This window comes from Pogonomyrmex barbatus, unplaced genomic scaffold (genome assembly GCF_055798465.1).
Source record: "Pogonomyrmex barbatus isolate J1 unplaced genomic scaffold, ASM5579846v1 scaffold4, whole genome shotgun sequence".
Classification (NCBI taxonomy): Eukaryota; Metazoa; Arthropoda; class Insecta; order Hymenoptera; family Formicidae; genus Pogonomyrmex; species Pogonomyrmex barbatus.
The window spans coordinates 2,872,427-2,886,906 of NW_028297138.1; the positions used below are offsets into that span (position 1 = coordinate 2,872,427).

General features: G+C 32.6%; 1 protein-coding gene and 1 pseudogene across 10 annotated transcripts in view; one reads left to right on the top strand and one right to left on the bottom strand.

Annotated features, from left to right (window-relative positions):
• Positions 1–14,480, top strand: part of LOC105431144 (uncharacterized) — a 458,217-nt gene that overhangs the window by 135,624 nt on the left and 308,113 nt on the right. The window lies entirely within an intron of this gene.
• LOC148935657 (uncharacterized) lies at positions 2,146–5,716 on the bottom strand (annotated as a pseudogene).

Here is a 14,480-nt window from a genome sequence, read left to right on the forward strand (position 1 = left end):
GGAAAAAATTGAATATCGTGCTGTGATTAAATTCTTACATTTGAAAGACAATACGCCTGCGCAAATTAAAATCGAGTTGGACGCTGTTTACAGGGACCCTGTTCCATTTGCCACCGTAAAAAGATGGGCAGCTGAATTTAAACGTGGTCGTATCAGCTTAGCTGATGATAAGCGTTCGGGATGGCCAAAAACTGCGACCACCGCTGATAATATCGAAAATATTCACCAAATGGTACTGGATGACGGTCGAATCAAGATTAGAGAGATAATAGAGGCTGTGGGCATCGAAAGAACGCGTTTGTCATATATTGACTGAAGAATTGGATATGCGCAAGCTATCCACGCGTTGGGTGCTTGCTCACTTTGGACCAAAAACAAATTCGAATGAACATTTCCAAGGCCCTGTTGGAGCGGTTCAAGCGAAACGAGTCAGATTTTTTGCGTCGATTCATAACTGTAGATGAAACTTGGATCCATTACTACACTCCAGAAACAAAAGAACAGTCAAAACAGTGGACTGCAAAGGGTGAACCTGCTCCGAAAAAGATGAAGACAGTTCCATCAACTGGGAAGGTAATGGCGATTGTTTTTTGGGATAGTCACGGAATTTTGTGTATCGACTATCTTGAAAAAGGTAAAACAATAACCGGAGCGTATTACGCATCATTACTTGATAAGCTGAAGGCAAAAATTGCAAAAAAACGGCCGCATTTGAAGAAGAAGAAAGTGCTGTTCCATCAAGACAACGCACCTGCTCACACTTCGGCGGTCGCCATGGCCAAAATTCACGAACTGCACTTCGAATTGGTTGACCACCCACCGTATTCACCAGATCTGGCCCTCAACGACTTTTTCCTGTTTCCTAAGCTTAAAGTTTCGCTTGGAGGACAGAGATTTTCATCGAACGAGGAGGTCATCGCATACGTAAATGCCTATTTTGCGGAGCAAGACGCCAACTATTTGGAGGGGTTAAAGAAGTTAGAGTATCGATGGGAAAAGTGTATCGACTTAAAAGGAGATTATGTTGAAAAATAAAACTATATTTGACCCAAAAAATACTTGTTTCTATGTTAGGTTCAAAACTTTTCAGGCTACCCTCGTATATATACAGTTTTACCTTTTTCAAGATAGTTGATACACACAATTCCGTGACCCCAAAAAACAGTCGCCATTACCTTCTTAGCTGATGGAACCGTCTTCACCTTTTTCGGAGCAGGTTCACCCATTCCAGTCCATTGTTTTGACTGTTTTGACTGTTCTTTTGTCTCTGGAGTGTAGTGATGGATCCAAGTTTCATCTACAGTTATGAATCGACGCAAAAAATCTGACTCGTTTCGCTTGAAGCGCTCTAACAGGGCCTTGGAAATGTTCATTCGAATTCGTTTTTGGTTCAAAGTGAGCAAGCGCGGCACCCAACGCGCGGACAGCTTGCGCATATCCAATTCTTCAGTCAATATATGACAAACGCGTTCTTTCGATATGCCCATAGCCTCTACTATTTCTCTAATCTTGATTCGACCGTCATCCAGTATCATTTGGTGAACATTTTCGATGTTATCAGCGGTGGTCGCAGTTTTTGGCCGTCCCGAACGCTCATCATCAGCCAAGCTGGTACGACCACGTTTAAATTCAGCTGCCCATCCTTTTACGGTGACAAATGATGCGACAGAGTCCCCGTAAACAGCGTCCAACTCGATTTTAATTTGCGCAGGCGTATTGCCTTTCAAATGTAAGAATTTAATCACGGCACGATATTCAATTTTTTCCATTTTTACAAAAACAACACTGACATCGACTGACACAAACGACTGTCAAACAATAACTGAGCGTCCAAAATGGCTGAAATTTTCACAAAAGTCTTTGCAAGCATATACTATTGTAGTACTAGAATGGTTTTGACGAGTAACGTCATCTTCATGTTAAGGCTCAAAACTTTTCAGACTACCCTCGTATATATATATATATATATATATATATATATAAGTGTTCATGTATATATATATATATATATATATATATATATATATATATATGTATGTTATAACAGATATATTAAAATAATACTTTATATTATAATATCTATGATATTAATTAATTAAAAAATTTTTTAGTAACTAATGTAAAATTTAAATTTAATTTTAGTAACAAAAGATTATAGATAAGCAACAAAAAAAACGTAACTTGAAAAATTGAAAAACACTAAAAGATTAATTATCTGTGGAGTGAGGCCTAATTAAAGTATTTATAATTAGCATCACATATGATAATTGTTTATCAAATTTAATCAAGAACTTGTACAGACAGAGTTGTATTATATACCATATATGCTTATTTTCTATAAGCGGATAAGTAACATCGAAGACATGAAATATTTTAAAACATAAGTCAAGTGCTGCTAACGCTATTGAAACTTGATAGAGTATCGTATCAATACAAATATAAAATGTGTTTATTTCCGCAAGAGTAGTTCCAACGACTATTATATATGGTTGTATTGTCAATCCTAATTGACATGTTCTCTTCACCTTTTCTTCCTGAATGTAATTTATATCTCCATGTATCTAAAAATAAGCTATGCGTACATTTTCTATATGTTAAAATTAATATGTACAAATGAATGTTAAATCGATTTTGCATATAATATAATGCTATCTTTGCATTTACTTATCGATGGTTTATAATGTTTCTTTAAACAAATTCTTCCTCTTGGAAGTATTAGATGTGCAGTAATAATAACTGTATTACAATTTTAGCATCTAGAAACATGCACATATAATAAATAAATACTTCATGACTTTGTTATATAAATTTTTATTTCGTAAACTTACTGTCTGTCAAATCATCAACTTCGAGTAGAGAGTAATTCAATCATAATTTTATCTTCTATTACAGAACAAATTTTCTAAATCTCAGAAAAGAATTGAAACCAATTGTCCACGCAATTGTCTGATGTCAATTTTAAAAATTTGAAATCCTCCTCAATCAAGAGATGTGCTGTAGGATGCTTCAAAATAGGCCATTAAACAAAAATATCAGAAATGCTTTTATTTGAAGATAATTGAATTTGATTCCGCCTTATGTTGATGTAATTTTCCAATGATTTTCAACAAACTGTCAAGGTGATAAATTATTCTAAAGCCACAATATACTTTCGTGCACAGCGTTATCATCTGTATATATAAAAAAATGTTTATACATACGCGCGCGCACGCACATACGCGCACACGCACCGCACACGCACACGCACCGCATACGCACACACACACGCACACGCACACGCACCGCACACGCACACGCACCGCACACGCACACGCACACGCACCGCACGCGCACATGCACACGCACACGCACACGCACCGCACACGCACCGCACACACACACACACACACACACACTAGATTGTCGGAAAAGTTCGTGCCGTTTTGGAGAATTTTGAAAATGAGAATCAAATTGAGACATTGAAATGTGTATTCAATCCATAATATTTCTCCATTTTAATCGATGATTTGCTGCCAATTCATGCCGGCAATTCTATAATTCCCTTCTTGTAAAACTTCTGGGACTTCTGAGCAAAAAGATTATCCAGGTGCTTTTTGATGTCCTCCATAAAAATGAATGATTTTCTCTGAAGATTATTGTGTAGAGTGCGAAACAAATGTGTATCCGATGGAGCAATATTGGGAGAATATGGTGGATGTGGCAAAACATCCCAACCTAAGCATAAAAGTTTTTGACGAGTCTGTAAAGATGTATGTGGTTTCGCGTTATCGTAATGAAACACAATACCTTTTCTGTTCAGTAATGCCGACCGCTTTTCTGCAATAGCGCGCTTCAATTTCTCTAATTGGGCACAGTATTTATCAGAATTGACGGTCTGATCTTGTGGGAGCAGCTCGTAATAAATTACTCCAAAGTAATTCCACCAAATCGATAGTAGCATCTTTTTGGATGCAAATTAATTTTGGCCACCATCTCCAAGCGTTTCAAGTAGTCAATGACGGTTGAATGGTGTATATTTAAATTTTCGTTCTGTGATCTCTCACATCGTGAGATATCGGTCATTCGACACCATGGCCAAGAATTGTTCACCGACATCCGCGGATGGCTGTCCAAAGCGAACAGCATCGGTCACATCCAAATTTTTAAAACGGAAACGCGCGTTCTACTTTCGACTTGTGCGTTTACTAATGGCATTTTCCCCATACACAGTACATATCTTTCGACGAGCATCCGCAGCGTTTTTACCTTTCCGATAATAATATAATAAAATGTATCGAAAATGTTCTTTTTTGTAGTCCATATTTACACGATTGCAACACACACACACAACGCAACTCTGTGCAATTAAAATATTTTAAAATGTTAAGCACAGTGTCCTCTTTCAAATGATATATAAAAGTCATATCAATTTATCATCATTCATTATCATCATTATTATTTATATTGCCAAGGCCATCTATCGGAGAAAGCACCTCCGGCACAACTTTTCCGATAACCTACATAATGCAATACATAATGCATACATATATCAACTGAGAAGAAAAGTCATGTACTATTTTGCAAAAAATGCAATAATTATTAAACTATTAGTTAAACTGCTATGTATATATACAGATATGTGTGCGTGCATGCGTGCGTGCGTGCGTGCGGGCGGGCGTGCGTGCGTGCGTGCGTGCGTGCGGGCGGGCGGGCGGGCGTACGTATATACGCGCGCGTAATGTGTGTGTGTGTGTGTGTGTGTGTGTGTGTGTGTGTGTGTGTGTAAGTATGTATGTATAGTTCAGTGATTTAGACAGTTTAATTAATAATTTAATAACTGTTCTAACTTTTGCAAAATGGTACATGATTTTTCTTCTCAATTTGACCTAATTTTCATAATTCGCTCCTTCTAAAATTGTGGAAACATGATAGTATTAATAATTTTGTTTATTTCGTCATTATTTATCTTCATTTTTACTAGTGCAATTTGTACTAGATGTAGGCTTGTTATTAAAATATCTCTTGTTAGTTTTCTATAGTCGTATTTTATTCCTGTATTTGTTAACAAGTTTTCCACGAGACGTGACAGATTTATTGGTTTTTAAATACTTCTTTGCTATAGGTGGAATATAATACGTGTGATGTGTTATTGTAGGGAATAGATCCTCGATTTCTTTGAACAATGTATGGAAATCTTCATTTTTTAATTGCCTGATGAGTGATTTCAATAATTGGTATATCAATGAGAGAGAGAGAGAGAGAGAGAGAGAGAGAGAGAGAGGAGAGAGAAAGAGAAAAAAAGAAAGAACATATAGATGATCATCTGAATCATGTGATCTGTATTCGTAGTCTAATTTTCTATTTAAAATCGTCTTAAGTATGACTTTATTGCTATGTGATCCTCTAATGAGCACTTATCATTTTAAAATAATCTTAGATTATATAGTTAAAATAATAAAAAATAAAAGATATGATTATAAAAATCGTCTTATGTAAGATTCTTATAGAAAAATTACTTATTACTTGTATTTAAAATATTAGATAAAATTAGATTCACAAGAACATTTCGGCATTTTCTGCTTAACAATTTGTTTTTATCCTAGGATCTTAAAATTGCTCGCCCTTGTGTTGTCGTCTTTAAAATAACTTTAACAGATGGCCATTGTAAATTTCTTAATATCGATTCATTTTTTTCTTCTTCATCATTGATCTCTTCATTAGATGAAAAATGACGCATATTTACATTGGTATTCTTATCTCGTTCCTAAATAAATTTTTTATATAAAATATATCGCGCGCGCGCGCGCGCGCGTGTGTGTGTGTGTGTGTGTGTATGTGTGTGTGTGGTGTGTATGATGTATGTATGTATTGTGTAGTCGGATCTACAATAATATGTCCGCATGACAACAAAAATAGTCCGCATGAATTTCGAAAAGAGTCTTTCGAAAGACGGCACAAGTGCGTGATCGTAAAAGCTACGATTAATCTTTCGAAAGACCGCAGGAGCGCGTCGTGTAAAACAACTGCGAAAAAGTCGATCAGCAAATTCCTTAATTACTGTTCGACTGTGCGCAATATTGATTTACCAATATTGCGCAATTGATGAATCCGATCAGAACGCTGATCAGGTATCGATTTCTATATAAGTGGAGTCATACATGGAGTCGGACGGAATCAAAATTATAAGTCATGCGGGTCATATGAAGTTATGCGAGATATTAACGAAGTCAGTCGAGCTGTCAGTTTAAGTTCACGCGAGCCGCTATATCAGAAAATCTCGAGTCATACCCGGTCAGCGGCCGCCAGAGTAACACGAGATACGCCGAGTCATCCGATGACATTCAACCGTGTGTGAGAAATATAGCAAGTGAAATGTTAACCATTTGCGCTATTGTAAAAATAAATCGATCAGTTTAAAGGAAAGTGTACGTCACTGATTTTAAGGAAAACTCTTCACCTAACTATCCTGCTCGGGGTTCTCTTTTACTCTTTAGGCTTGGCGAACTCGACTATCCCTAATAATAAGATTGTGGCCCATCCGGAATACAACAGTATGTATTGCGATCACTGAATTTGTCGATCGCCGGTCTCGTGAGCGGCGACCGTGCGATCCAAATTCGTCGCACGTCCGCCCTTCTCGACCCGTCGCAAATAATCGGTACACGACAGCGACTCGGTATAACTCGTTAATTATTCATCTACAACACGGTTGGGCGCCAGGCACGCGATACGTGTCACGAAAATTTGAAATTATGCCACGTCTCGTCCGGATGGACAACTATGTAGTTACGTCTCCGCGCCTGCGTTGTCAACAGAGTTCACAGAATCGTAAAACTAAAAAGGGGGCGCTCCGACATCCAGGCCCCCAAGTCCGCCATCTTGTCTCTTCATTATTTTAAAGTCTTGAAGCAAATCGCCAAAAGGGTGGGAGAAGCGCGTAAGCTTAGGATGAGGAAAGTCCATCCGGACGAGACGGAAGGCATAATTAAGATCGAACTTCACTTGATATGTTCGTTTAATCTTACAATTATGCCACGTCTCGTCCGGATGGACAACTATGTAGTTGTTCATAGCGCGATTTGCAAATGAATGTGTCTTTAATAAAAAGCTGGGTAATACATCAAACTTATAACAAAAAATTAATTTGATCCTTATCACAAAAGAAAAGATAAACAAATAAAATATCATAACTAAAAATCATAACTAAAAACTTAATATTCTTGATGTAACTTAATACTGCTACTGATAGTAATACTGATAATAATATCTTAGGACGAAAGAATGGAATTGCAAAAGTCATCTGCGTTAATAATTGGGCGATTATAAAAATTCGCAAAAATTCGAGATTCTCCGAACCAGCCCGCTGCTCTTTTGATAAGATCCAGAGAAACTCCCCTAGCGGCAGCAAGGGAGATAGAAGCATGTCGAGTGCTATGGGCTGAAAAAAGATCGCTTTGCACTCCGCACTCCTCCAGACCTCTGCGAATCCAGCGACTCACCGTCTGGACTCCGACCGCTTTATAGGGTCTAACACATAAAATAAACAATGCCTCACAATCCGAGGACGTTCTTTGGTACGCTGTAGATAATATTCTAAAATGATAGCAATACAAAACTCTGGGCGGTCGGAAAACCGTAGAAAAGTGAGGAGGGGTTGGATCCGACCTGGGGCAGAGGTCTTTATTCTATCAGGATACGTACGTGATACGTATGTGAAAAAGGCATGTGCATATAAAAGCATGTATGATCGCTAGCGTACAAGGATTATAAAACAATGTTCGCGATACTTTGAATCAATTACATATGTCTATGTAATTTGATTATTAAATATTTATATTTTTGAATAATATATTACCTTTGAAGTGATTGATAAGAACATCTAAATCTCATGAACATCTCATGATTTCAATAACTCTTTTGAATAATCATCCATTGCAATACACTATTATTCACAGTATAATCAAAATGTGAATTAATGTAAAACACATTGTAACATACCAGATGTGCGTACAATCAAATAGTACTGAAATAGATATCATACACAAACGCCATATTTTATGCACATAAGGATACTTATTCGCGTTTTAAGTACATAAGGATATTTATTCGCGTTTTAACTATTGTCTGTGGCGGATGGATGACTATTCCGAGCCAAATAAAAATAAGAAATACCGCCTTATCAATGATTTCAGCTTGACATCTCTGTTGCAGTAATGAGAGATTACATGATTTTCTCCGTGTGAAAACTGCGGCGATTTGAATAGTGATGTAAAATCACGTCACTTCACGTATGCATATAATGATTCGTGCCTACAAGACGTGACAACGTTTGCGGCGCGAATGTTTTTGCAACAGCCAGTTATTTTGGGAAAATAGTCCTTCATCATTATTCTAATCCGCGATTTTCACACATAGGAATATGTAAAAATAGCATAAAGATCCATTTTAAACTGTTTTAATACAATATTTCAATACATTTTAAATGTTTCAAAGGGCTTGAGAAAAGACGTATATATCTATACAATGCTTTGAAACGTTTGTATAAATCTTAAATTGACGGACACTGATCGTTATAGTCACATATTAATATATTTGAGTCAAATATTGGATAATAATTCAAATTAATATCAATATCTGCAATTTGAAATAACAAAATAATTTTGTTGCCGAATTTAATTAAATAAATTAAAACTTGTATAAATCAAATAATAATCAATCGAAATAAGCGGTAATATTGAATCAATCACGCTTCATAGGATTGATTCAATAAAAATTTTGTCAAAGTAATTTTTTCATTTAATTCAAATAATTGATTAGCTATATAGAATGAAACATTTAGTTGAAACAACTAATATTTAGTTGAAACAAATAATAATATTTCATCAATAATATTTCATACAATTAATTGATTATTTGAATTAAATGAGAGAACTCTTCTAACATAACAAAATTTTTGTTGAATCAATCCTACGTAAGTGTGATTGATTCAATGTTGCCGCTTATTACGATTGATTATGATTTGATTAATATAACAAGAACTTTAGTTCATTTAATTAAACTCGGTAAAAAATTATTTTGTTATTTCAAATTGCAGATATTAATTCGAATTACTATTGTGTATTTGACTCAAATATCTTTATATTTGAATAAAGCAATTTATAACCAACTAAATGTATTTAGTTCAGTTAACAACTTTTTTTCTCAATGTAATAGATGCAGTGATAGAACTTTCCGAAAATTATGTTTTATGCGCTGAAGCGATTTTGACTGAACTGAATCATCAGGTTTCCTCTATAGCTCTTCTTTTATATCCAAATGGAATGTCATCATTTACATGTCATTTCCTTTACATAATATGTTGTTACCTCTTCTTCATTTCCCTCTTCTAGTGTTACGTATTCTATTTTTGATATATCAAAAGAACTTTCAAAAAATCAAATGTTTCTTCTTCCTCTATTTCAAAATTATCGTCATATATTTCTTCAATCATATTTTTTACTTCCGACTATTGCCAACCGAAGGTTGGCAAAAAATGGAGAAATATGCGTTTCACCGAGTCAATCGATTGTTATCGAAGATCTCAGCAATTACAATATATTTTCTTATTAACTTTTATCCATATACTTATAGGCCAAGCTAGGTTTATAGCATATAATTATTATTAATCTTTTTGTTAATAAATAATATTTTTCATCAATATTATCTCTGATTGGTTATCAAGCGATTGTAATCATTAATCGTTCTTTGATTGGCTGTTAAGTATTTAAGAACTAAATTAAAATAAATATCTATTTAGGAGTCCATCTTAAAAAAAAATGAAAATATATTTATTCAATTTTATTTAGCATAGAAATGAAGGTTAAAAAAAGGATGAAAATGTTACTCGATATTAAAAACAATTAAAAACAATCATTCGGTGTTAAAGATGACATTTATTTGAAGGTTAGAAAATTTGTCATATTGGGCTACGTAAAACTTTAAACTTTTTTTTAATTAAAAAATATACGGAAATTCATGGTAAGAATAATGATAACAATTTTGAAATGATTCTTGAAGAATTAGAAAAATGTATAGGACTTCAAATTGCGAAAACAGTTTTAGTTACAAAAAATAAATCCTCTTGTGAAAATGTGGAATAAAGAATGGGATCCATCTATTTTCTACAAAACCTTATAATGAATAGAAATGTATTTGAAAAGATTAAGAAACATGTGCGATTTGACAATTTTGAAAGTCACAAAATAAAAAGAAAGACAGATAAATTTTATTTAATATCTGAAATATGGGATAGTTTTATAGAAAACTATCAAAAATGTTATGTGCAGATTTTATCTTACAATCGATGAATAATTTTTTCCATGCAAAACAAGATGCCCATTCATTCAATATACGGATTCCAAATCAGATAAATTCGGTGTCAAATATCTTTGTGCTAAACCATACTTAGATAAAGATCCAATTTGAAGTACTTCTCAAAATCTTCTAGCCCATGTTTGTTTCGATCTCATGAAACCATTCTTACGAAAAGCTTATCCATGTAAGAATGGATAATTATTTTATTAGTTTACAATTAGCAGAAAATTGAAGGTTGAAAATAACAATATTGGGAATAATTAGAAAACAGAAGAGAGAAGTTCCTATAATGGAACACATAATGAAAAAAAAGCTCTGCATTTTTATGAAATATATAAATCTCCATCGGAATGTACTCTTACTGTTTATAAGAGCAAAAAATTAAAAAATGTCTATGTACTAAGTTCCATGCACAAATTTGTAAAAATTGATAAATCTCATCATAAGAAATTGCGAGAAACAATAAAATATTATAATTCGAGCAAAGTAGGTGTAGATATTTTAAATCAAATAGTCAGATACAATACTTGCAAAATAGAAACTAAATGGCCAATGTATTTTTCAATGTTATTGATTTAGCATGGATTAATATGTATATATTGTGTATTGTGAAATGACGAAATCGAAAATATCATGTCGGGAATACAATTTTGATACAATTTTAATACATAATATTTTGATACAATTGATTAGTGACTTATGTCATGAAATTTATTGAAAATAATGAAAATATTATTTGCCCTTCTTCTAAGCGTCGTCGACAGTGTCAAAGACAGAAAGTTGTAAAAATAAATCTTTTCTTCAATGTCGTACATGCGGAAAAATATGTTGCGGATCTCATACAAGAAACAAAATTACACTCACTGAATGTGTAAACTGTACGTAAAAAAAACAGAAATATTTTAATATTAAAATACCTTAGCGTCATAAAAAAGACTGATTTTCCCAATACACACACACACACACACACACACACACACACACACACACACACACAAGCGCGCGCGCGCGCGCGCACACACACACACACAGTATGTATATGTAAAATAAATATTTTTAATAAAATGTTAAGTACTTCTATTTATGATCAAAAATGACCGCTTAGTCTTTTTAGTAACTAAGAAATGTTGATACTTATAGTGCTGAAATGATACTTATAGTGCAATTAATTTAGATTCATTAATTATTTGTTAATTTTAATAATATTTAATAATTATAACTATTTAATAATTTTGTAAATTTTCTCTTAAGTTTTTCTAATGCATCTATTAAATTTTTAGTAAACCTTATTCTATCTTTATTATTTAAACTTTCTTTAAGACTGTCTTTCTTTAAGATTGTCTTTTTATTATTTAACGTAAAAAAGATTTTTATTACAATTTAGTTTGTAGTATTAAACTCTTATTTTTTAAGCTAACAATTTTCAAATTTTCATTTTTTTCATTACTTGTGATTTTTTGAAGCTTTATAAATTTTATTATTTTAAACTTTTTAAACTTGTCTTTTTTTATTTTACTATTTTGTCATTTAGTTTTTAGTTTTAATTCTTATTTTATATCTTTGTTAGTTTTTAATTCTTATCTTTTAAGTTTCTAATTTTTTAATTTTTAACTTTTTTATTATATGCAGCTCTCGTTTTTTTAATTCTTATTTTTTAAATTTTCAAGTTCTTATTCAAACTTTATTTACTTTTAAATTTACTTTTTCAAGTTTTTATTTTATTCAACTTTATTTACTTTTAAATTTACTTTTTCAAGTTTTTATTTTATTCAACTTTATTTACTTTTAAATTTACTTTTTCAAGTTTTTTATTTTACATTCTTTAAACACTTTATACCAACTAATTTTATTATTATTATAAAGAAATTTTATAACTATATTATACAATCTGCATTAGATCTAGCTTACTTACCCGACTAGGCAGTAGTCGGGAGTATATTCTTTTTAAACTAACTTTTATAAGTATTAGTATTTGTTTTTAAGTAGTATTCGTTTTTTTGTTTTACTATTTAATTTCAACTTTTTTTACCATTTCGTTTTAATTTTCAACTTTTAGCTTTTTTATTTTCAGTTTTTGTTTTTTATTATTTGTGATTGTTGATTTTATATTTCCAAATTTTTAATTTTTTTAACCTTTTTTTTAGTTCCTACATTCTTATTGCTTTTGTCTTACAATGTTTACGCGATTGTGGAATCGGCTTAATTGATTGAATTTCAAACAATATACACATACAAACAATATACAGCTAGTAACTAAGTCAATTTGAAGCCGATATTCATAATTTATTTTACATTCTTTTAATACCTTTATACTAATTAATTTTATTATTATTACAATTCATTTTCTCTTTTACTTCTTGTTCAGTATTTGTAATAGAAGTTTGAGATATATTTAAAAAAGAAGCAATATACAGCATTACTATCATGTTTCTTGGATTAAATTGCATTTTGCCTTAAAAATGATAAATAAAGATTGTAAACATATATGTGTTTAAAAATTATATTTGTAATTATATTTAAAAATTAGTAATGCTTTATTATACTCTTTTCATATTTATATTACTTATTATATTAAATTATTATATTAAAGATAAATTTATTTTTATCTTAAAGTAATAAGTATAAATCATACATATCGTATCTTTTATAATTATTATTTTCTGTATAGAAATTCATTTCAATAAAGAACAGAAATTATTTAATGTCCTTGATGTTTTTTCCACATAAACAATTTTTCCAAAAAACTTCTGAGCAATACTTTAAAAAAAAGGACAAAAAAATAAGATTTCATGTAATAACTTTTTAAAAGCTAAGAAATTGTAAGAGAAGCATAAATGTTCAATAAATAAATATATAAATTTTCAAAATATCAATATACTTACAAAGTAGCAATTAATAAATGATGAAATAATGTAGTGTATTAAACGCTCTACTAAACATAACTAACGCTCGCAAAGCGGCAACATTTTATACTACTGTTTATGTAACAAATTACTAATTTTGATTCGTTAGTTTGCACATTCACTTCATCACCATTCATATTTTATTGTACATTCATATGATATATATGTATGTGTGTGTGTGTGTGTGTGTGTGTGTGTGTGTGTGTGTGTGTGTGTGTGTCATAAGAATATACAATAAAATATGAATGATGATGAAGCATATATGCAAACTAACGAATCAAAATTAGTAATTTGTTACATAAACAGTAGTATACAATGCTGCCGCTTTGCGAGCGTTTAATATACTACATTATTTCATCATCTATTAATTGCTACTTTGTAAGTATTAAGTGTACAAAAAAGTTCTGAACTTTAGATTTCATACAACCGAAATGACAATTTAAATTTTATATATCTTCCCGCCCTTTTGCGGTTTTAAAGCGTTGACATTTGGCCTTCTAAAATGCCATACGATTTGGCGTTTGATGCACATAACTTCAAAAATCAGTAGTGTTCACGATGGCAATAACAAAAGAGCATATTCGATTTTCCACTTCGCGTTTCATCTGAAGAAAAATGCTGCTGAAGCCACTGCAATGATTTGTGCTGCATATGGAAAGAAGTCATACTACGCTGTAGAAAATCATGGGTTGACCCTGGGTCAACCTTCGACATCGACGCCAAAGCCCAATATCCACGCCAAGAAAGTTTTGCTCTGTATCTGATGGGATTGGAAAGGTGTGTTGTACGAGTTGTTACAACCGGGTGAAACAATCACGGCAGACCGCTACCAACAACAATTGACCAATTTGAGCGATGCATTAGAAGAAAAGAGGCCATTTACTGGTCAAGGACGTCGTAAAGTGATCTTGCTTCATGACAATGCTCGACCACATTGCGAAAGCGATTCAGAACCATATCTTTGCGTTAGGCTGGGAACTTCTCCCGCACGCGGCGTATAGCCCAGACATGGCGCCTTCCGATTACTACCTATTCCGGTCGCTGCAGCATCATTTGGCTGATACACATTTCGTGAGATTTGAAGAGATACGAAAATGCATTGATGATTTTATCTCTTCGAAGCCGGTGAACTTCTATCGTCAAGGAATTCGCAAGCTACCCGAAAGATGGCAAAAGATCATTGATGCAAACAGGGAATATTTCGCTGATTAATATTTTTTTGTTTGTTTTTGAATAAAGATTGAA